Source organism: Sapajus apella, unplaced genomic scaffold (assembly GCF_009761245.1).
Source record: "Sapajus apella isolate SASKATOON/1434 unplaced genomic scaffold, GSC_monkey_1.0 scaffold203, whole genome shotgun sequence".
Classification (NCBI taxonomy): domain Eukaryota; kingdom Metazoa; phylum Chordata; class Mammalia; order Primates; family Cebidae; genus Sapajus; species Sapajus apella.
Genome location: NW_022437143.1, coordinates 403,751 through 411,048, shown reverse-complemented (window position 1 = coordinate 411,048; position 7,298 = coordinate 403,751). Strand labels below are relative to the sequence as shown.

The 7,298-nt window shown below is 50.0% G+C and overlaps 1 pseudogene; it reads left to right on the top strand.

Moving 5' to 3' along the window:
• Positions 1 to 3,791: 3,791 nt before the first annotated feature.
• Positions 3,792 to 7,298, top strand: LOC116544030 (annotated as a pseudogene).

The window sequence follows — 7,298 nt, the reverse complement described above, 5'->3', positions numbered from 1 at the left end:
TCCCATGAATCTGCTTTTAGACTTGGCTTTTGCAGTTTTCAATCACAGGAATAGGGCAGAGAAAACATAAACTAAAGCAAACCTCCCAAAAGGCCCAGCTTTTAGCTACAGCCTCGTGTTCTCCATCACTTCAGAGCCAGCCCCTTAGCCCCTGGCCCTCGCAGAGGAAGTGAGAAGGCAAAAGTCCCAGTCTGGGCCTCTGGGCCACTGTGCCTTGAGTATAAATCCATGTGCCTTCTGTAAGAAGGTTGGCCACTGCCGAAGGGAATGCACTGTGCTTTCAAGGGAGCCATCATCAGAGCCCAGCGGACCCGTAAGTGGTAGGGCCTGATACTTCCTGCCTCCGCTCCTAGTGGGCTATTAGCCATCGAGAGATGACTCTTGAAGTGGCAGATAGGAGTACTAACTTATTAGATATGGGAGCAGAAGACTATGTCCTGATTCAATACAGTGGGCTCCTGTCTTCTTATGAGGGACAAGCCCCTAAACACGCTTTTCTTATCTTCTAAGTTGTTCTCCAGGGCCTCTGGGTTTCTTACCTGCCTATTTAGTGCTGTCTGAATGCCTGACCTCTTACTGGGGAGAGATTTATTGACTCAGGTGACCAAGCCACGGTGACCTCCACAGATCATAAAGCAAAGAAAGTGTTATTTTTGTTCCCAATTCTTCAGGGAAAAAAAAAAAAAGAAGTTAATGATGAGCTGTCACATTTACCACCCGAGGTGTGGTCTCAAGTATATCCTGAGGTTTGGGCCACACAGGCTCTGGGAAACACACTAGACACCGCCCCCATTCAAATCCAACGTCAGCCTAGTGCTCCTTGCCTTCGGAAGAGACAATACACTTTAAGGCAAGAAGCATGAGGGGAAATTCAATCCCTTATTGCTAAATTCTTGCCATGTGACTTACTAAGGCCATGGGAATCTCCTTATGATACTTCCATGTTACCAGATCAAAAGCCTAATGCAAGAACAGATTTGTCAGACACCTTAGAGCATTAATAAATGCAGTTTTTGGCAGGGTGCGGGGGCTCACGCCTGTAATCCCAGTACTTTGGGAGGCTGAGGTGGGTGGATCACAAGGTCAGGAGATCGAGACCATCCTGTCTAACATGGTGAAGACTAGTCTCCACTAAAAATACAAAAAATTAGCTGGGCATGGTGGCACGTGCCTGTAGTCCCAGCTACTTGAGAGGCTGAAGTAGGAGAATCACTTGAACCTGGGAGGTGGAGGTTGTGGGTGAGCTGAGATTACAACATTGCACTCCAGCCTGGGCAACAAGAGCAAAACGTCATCTCAAAAATAAAATAAAATAATAAAAAAATTAATGCAGTTGTTGTCTCCATACACCCCTTGTATGCTAGCCCAACTAAAGAAGACTTGGATGATAATACTGTTAAACTGATAAATTTCCTTGCAACCAGCAGACATAGGGTATCACTACACAGGGCTCAGATTTTGACTCAAAGACTCAAATATTTGGAATTTGTCTTAACCTCTGGAACTGATGAACATCCCTAGAAGGAAAAAAACTCTTTTCGTCATCCAAGAGTCCCAGTCCAACAGATGACTGTGGGCCTTTTTAGGGGATGGCTGGATACTGCAGCTTATGGGTGCCCAGATTTGGATATGTAGCCAAGCCTTTATATGATACACTAAAAGGGAAAGATTTAGAGCTCCTTGAATGTATTTAGAACTACAAGCCAACCTTCAATACTCTCAAAGAGAAATTGGGCTCTGCTGCAGCCTTGGGAGTCCCCAAGTTGGATGAACCATTTCTTCTTTATGTGGCCAAAAGCAAGGCATAGGCCTTGGGTAATCTTGTCCCAAAAATGGGGAATATTCCAAGGCCAGTAGCTTACTTTTCTAAGCAGATAGACCAGGTGGCTTCAGGGTGGCCTGGATGTCTTAGAGCTGTTGCTGTTACAACTTTTCAAATAGGCCAAGCTAATAAAATAACATTAGGACAGTGCCTAAAGGTTTTTGACCCTACACCAAGGGAACGTGGTCCTAGAAACTAAAGGGCACCAGTGGATAACAGGAGAACATTTATTAAAGTATCAGAACTCGTTGCTAGACACTCCAGACATAATTAAAGTTTGCCAAATCATAAGCCCAGCTACTTATCTGGCAGGGTCCACAGGCGCTCCCAGCCGTTGTGGCATACAGGTTGTATTAGTTTGTTCTCATGCTGATCATAAGGACACACCTGAGGCTGGGTCATTTATAAAGGGAAGAGGTTTAATTGATTCACAGCTCCACATGGCTGGGCAAGCCTCACAATCATGGCAGAAGGCAAATGAACAGGAAAGTCACGTCTCTTACATTGCAGAAGGCAAAAGAGCTTGTGTAGGGAAACTCCCCTTTATAAAACCATCAGCTGTAATCCCAGCACTTTGGGAGGCTGAGGCAGGTGGATCACCTGAGGTCAGGAGTTCGAGACCAGCCTGGCCAACATGGTGAAACTCTATCTCCACTAAAAATACAAAAATTTGCCAGATTTGGTGGTGGGCACCTGTAATCCCAGCTACTCATGAGGCTGAGACAGGAGAATCGCTTGAACCCAGGAGACAGAGATTGCAGTGAGCCAAAATTGCACCACTGCACTCCAGCCTAGGCAACAGAGTAAGACTATGTCTCAAAAAATAAATAAATAAAAATAAAACCATTAGATCTCATGAGCCTTATTCATTGTCATGAGAACAGTATGGGAAAGATCTGCCTCCCCATTCAATTACCTCCCACTGGATGCCTCCCATGACACACAGGAATTATGGGAAGTACAATTCAAGATAAGATTTGACTGGGGACACAGCCAAACCATGTCACAGGTTATGAATCAAATTTATTCTAGCAGGCCAGACTTAAGAGAGATGAGTCCCTTGACCATCCCAAGGAAGAGTGGGTAGAAGACACAAGTTATTTTATGCATCAGGAAAACAGGAGGGCTAGATATGCTCTTATTAGTCAGCACAAGATAATCAAGGCACAAACCTTGCTAGCCTCTACCTCAGCTCAAAAAGTCAGGTTAATTGAACTTACTAGAGCCCTGCAGGTTGGGAAAGGATTTCAAAGTTGGCATTACACTGATTCTACCTATGATTTTTGAGTGCTTCATGCTTATGCCGTAGTTTAGAATGGGTAGGGACTCCCGACCACCAAGAGCTTTTCCATACAACATCACTCAGATTTTGAGCTTGTTAGAATTCTGCTTTGCTGCCAAAAAAAAGTGACTATAGGGGAACTGCAGACATGGCCAAGTCCCAGGACCACACCACACACAACCAGTCCAGAACATGGCACGGAAATGGTATCAAGGAACCCCGATCACAAAGATACGAAACTCTTAAGAAGGTGGACTCCAAGTTCCTGAGGAACATGCGCTTTGCCAAGAAGCACAACAAGAAGGGCCTAAAGAAGATACAGGCCAACAGCACCAAGGCCATGAGTGCATATGCAGAGGCTATCAAGGTCCTTGTAAAGCCCAAGGAGGTTACGCCCAAGATCCCAAAGGGTGTCAGCTGCAAGCTCAATTGACTTGCCTACATTGCCCACCCCAAGCTTGGGAAGCGTGGTCGTGCCCACATTGCCAAGAAACTCAGGCTCTGCCGGCCGAAGGCCAAGGTCAAGGATCAAACCAAGTCCCAGGCTGCAGCTCCAGCTGCAGTTCCAGCTCAGGCTCCCAAAGGTGCCCGGGCCCCTACAAAGGCTTCAGAGTAGATATTTCTGTCTGCCAATGTGAGGACAGAAGGACTGGTGCGACCCCCCTCCCACCCTGGGCTGCCATCTGCATGGGGCTGGGATCCTCCTATGCTATTTGTACAAATAAACCTGAGGCAAGAAAAAAAAAGTGACTATAATTCATTGCAGAGGACATAAAAAGAGAGATTGACCGTGTAAAAGGGAAATGCCCAGGCAGATGTGGCAGCTGAGGTCATTGCACTGACAGGGCCAATGAAAGCTTAAGGGCATGCTGGTCAGCATACACAGAGCTGGGCCAGAATCCTCTGAAGAAGAACAAAAATGGGCCAGGGATTGCAGTTTAGTCCAGGACTCCTCCGGCTGGCTGACTGATGGTAATAAATTACTAATGCCAAGTACCAGTCGTAGGAAAATAAGCACTTTCGTGACTCTTTTCACCCTAGAAGGGATTCTTTCAGTTAACGTCTCATTTGTTTATGGGGATACATCTTTTCAAGACACTAAAGCAGGTGACTCAGCCCTGTGAGCTCTGTGCCTGAAATAACCAAACAGCCGGCAATTTTCTCCTCCTCAGTGTCCAACACTGAGGAGCCTATCCAGGTGAGGACTGGCAACCCTAATTTACTGAGATGCCCTTCTGCAGGAGAGTCAAATATTTGCTAATGCTTACTGATACCTTCACTGGTTAGATCAAGGCATTCCCCACCCTATCTGAAAAGTGTTTATCAGAAGAAATAATTCCTCCGTTTGGGTCATCTAAAAGCCTGCAAAGTGACAATGGCCCATCTTTTCACAGCAGGCAAATCCCAACACCTATCCTCAGCTTTAGGAATCACCTTCAGTCTGCGTGGAGACTGCAGTCTTCTGGAAGGCGAAAGGGCTAATCATACTCTAAAGAAGACTGGCTACATCAGAGGCCTGACTATCTCTAACACCTATAGCTTTTTGCGGGTTTGAGCTGCTCCAAAGGAAAACTTAACCTGTTGAGTTAACATAAGGAAGGCCTTTCCTAACCACAGATCTCCTAATAGATAAAAGGACTCATCAATTACAAAAATATGTCATCAATCTAGGATAGGTGCAAAGGCACTCTGAAAATGGAAACGAAAGGCTTCCCCTCCCCCATGGGAGGAGATCCAGTTTCAGCTCAGCTAGGGTTTTACTCTGCTGCAGACACAGGAGGAAGTTCACCAGCTGACCGGCTATCCCCAACGTGGAAAGGATCATAATAGCAAGGTCACCTGAGCTCTCCAACAGATGTTAAACTCCAGGGGATTCACAGGTGGCTACACCTGTGTGGAAGCAAAGCTGTTGCTTGTTCTGTGAGCCCAAGTCGAGGCAGGGGGTGGTGGGCGTGGAGCTATTTAAGCGTTGGTGGCGCGCGGACCCCGCCGCGGCGCGTCTGCTCCTCCTAGCATTTCTCTTGCCTCCCTAGTCCATCCTTGGCCTTGAGGGAGCTCGTGCTCACGCTGACCGGGCAGTGCAGGAACCAGATTCGCACCAAGGTTGGTGGCGGGGGTTCTGAGGGCCCAGAGCTGGCCTGCTGGTTGGCTGGGGAAGATGTTGGCAGTGGCGGGGATCGTGCCCCTGCATTGCTACCCCTCGGTTCCCTGCCCGGAATGCGGTGGAGCTGGGCGGCTGGTGAGGCAGGCAGGGTGGACTCCCAGGGACCCGGCGGCCTGGGGGTTGGGGTTGGGGTGGGAGTGGGAGAGGGGCTGGGGCACCTCCAGCTCCCTGGCCTCCATGATCCAGCCCTGGCCTGTCTGGCCCCTCCTGTCTCTCGCAATTCTGGGAGGTGATCTCTGATGAACATGCTAGCTACCCTGCTGGCACCTACGATGGGGACAGCAACCTGTGGGTGGAGTGCATCAACATGTACTACAACGAGGCCAGCGGTGAGACCCCAGTCCTTCCCCCACCGCCCTCCTGCGAATGGCCGCCCTCCTCTCGTTGATGCCCCTTCGTCTCCCTCAGGTGGCAGGTATGTGGCCCGGGCTGTGCTCATGGACCTGGAGCCGGGTAGCATGGACTCTGTGTGCTCCGGGCCCTTCGGTCAGATCTTCAGGCTGGACCACTTCATCTTTGGTGAGCTGCAGGTGAGGACGGGGGTGCAGTTTCTTAGCCAGGGCAGCTCAAAGTCAGCAGTGCCCCAAGGTCACCGCTGTGAGAACTGTGGAGCCAGGGCCCCTGAACACCCTTCCATGCTCTGAGTCACTCAATCTCCCTCTCTAAAGGGACTTTGGGAGACAGCCCACTTGTCTCCTCAAGGTGAGGAGCTGCTGATGTAATCTCCCTGCAGGGAGCTGAGCTGGGGCCTGGCTGCTGCCTTCCCTGGGAAAGGGCAAGAACCACCTGCAGGGAGGTCTGTTGTTGGGCTGTTTCAGGTTTGGCTTCTGACTTAATTTCTAACAGGGGAGGCTGCTGTCCTGTAACTTTGTGGGGGGCGGTTCCACCTGCTCCACCTGCAGGGTGAATGGTGCTTTGACCTCACATGTGACATGTGGCCCTTTTTGCATTGTGATGGTGACCACTGATGACCTGGCCACCGGGTGACTGGCTATACTGTCTTACAGGTCAGTGTGGGGCCGGGAACGACTGGACCAAGGGGCACTACACAGAAGGTGCAGAGCTGATGGAGTCCGTGATGGACATTGTGAGGAAGGAAGTTGAGAGCTGTGACCTCCTGCAGGGTTTCCAGCTGACCCACTCCCTGGGTGGGGGGACTGGGTCTGGGATGGGTACCCTTCTCATCAGTAAGATCAGAGAGGAGTACTCAGACAGGATCATAAACACATTCAGCATCCTGCCCTCACCCGAGCTGTCAGACACAGTGGTGGAGCCCTGTAATGCCACCCTCAGTCCACCAACTCGGAACTGCAGATGAGACCTTTTGCATTGATAACAAAGCTCTCTGTAACTTCTGTTCCAGAATCCTTAAACTACCACAGCCACCTACGGTGACCTGAATCACCTGGTGACTGCTACCGTGAGTGGGGTCACCACATGCCTGCTCTTCCCAGGCTAGCTGAATGCTGACCTTTGGAAGCTGGCTGTGAACATGGTCCTGTTTCCCTGGCTGCACTTCATGCCTGGCTTTGCCCCGCTGACCAGCTGGAGCAGCCGGCAGTACCTGGCCCTCACCGTGGCTGAGCTCACCCAGCAGATGTTTGATGCCAAAGTATGATGGCTGCCTATGACCCCTGTCATGGCCACTACCCAACAGTGGCTGCCATTTCCAGGGGTCACGTGTCCATGAGGGAGGTGGATGAGCAAATATTCAATATTCAAAACAAGAACAGCAGCTGCGTTGCTGACTGGCTCCCTCACAATGTAAAAACAGTGATCTGTGGCATAGCACCCAAGGGGCTAAAAATGTCAGCCACCTTCATCAGCAGCAACAGCCACCCAGGAGCAATTCAAGCACGTCTCAGCAGTTCACTGCTATGTTCACGTGTAAGGCCTTCCTGCACAGGCACGTGGGTGAGGGCATGGACGAGATGGAGTCCACCGAGGCTGAGAGCAATGTGAATGACCTGGTGTCTGAGTACCAGCAGTACCAGGAAGCCACAGCCAAGGAGGTGGCCTAGAGCCTTCCC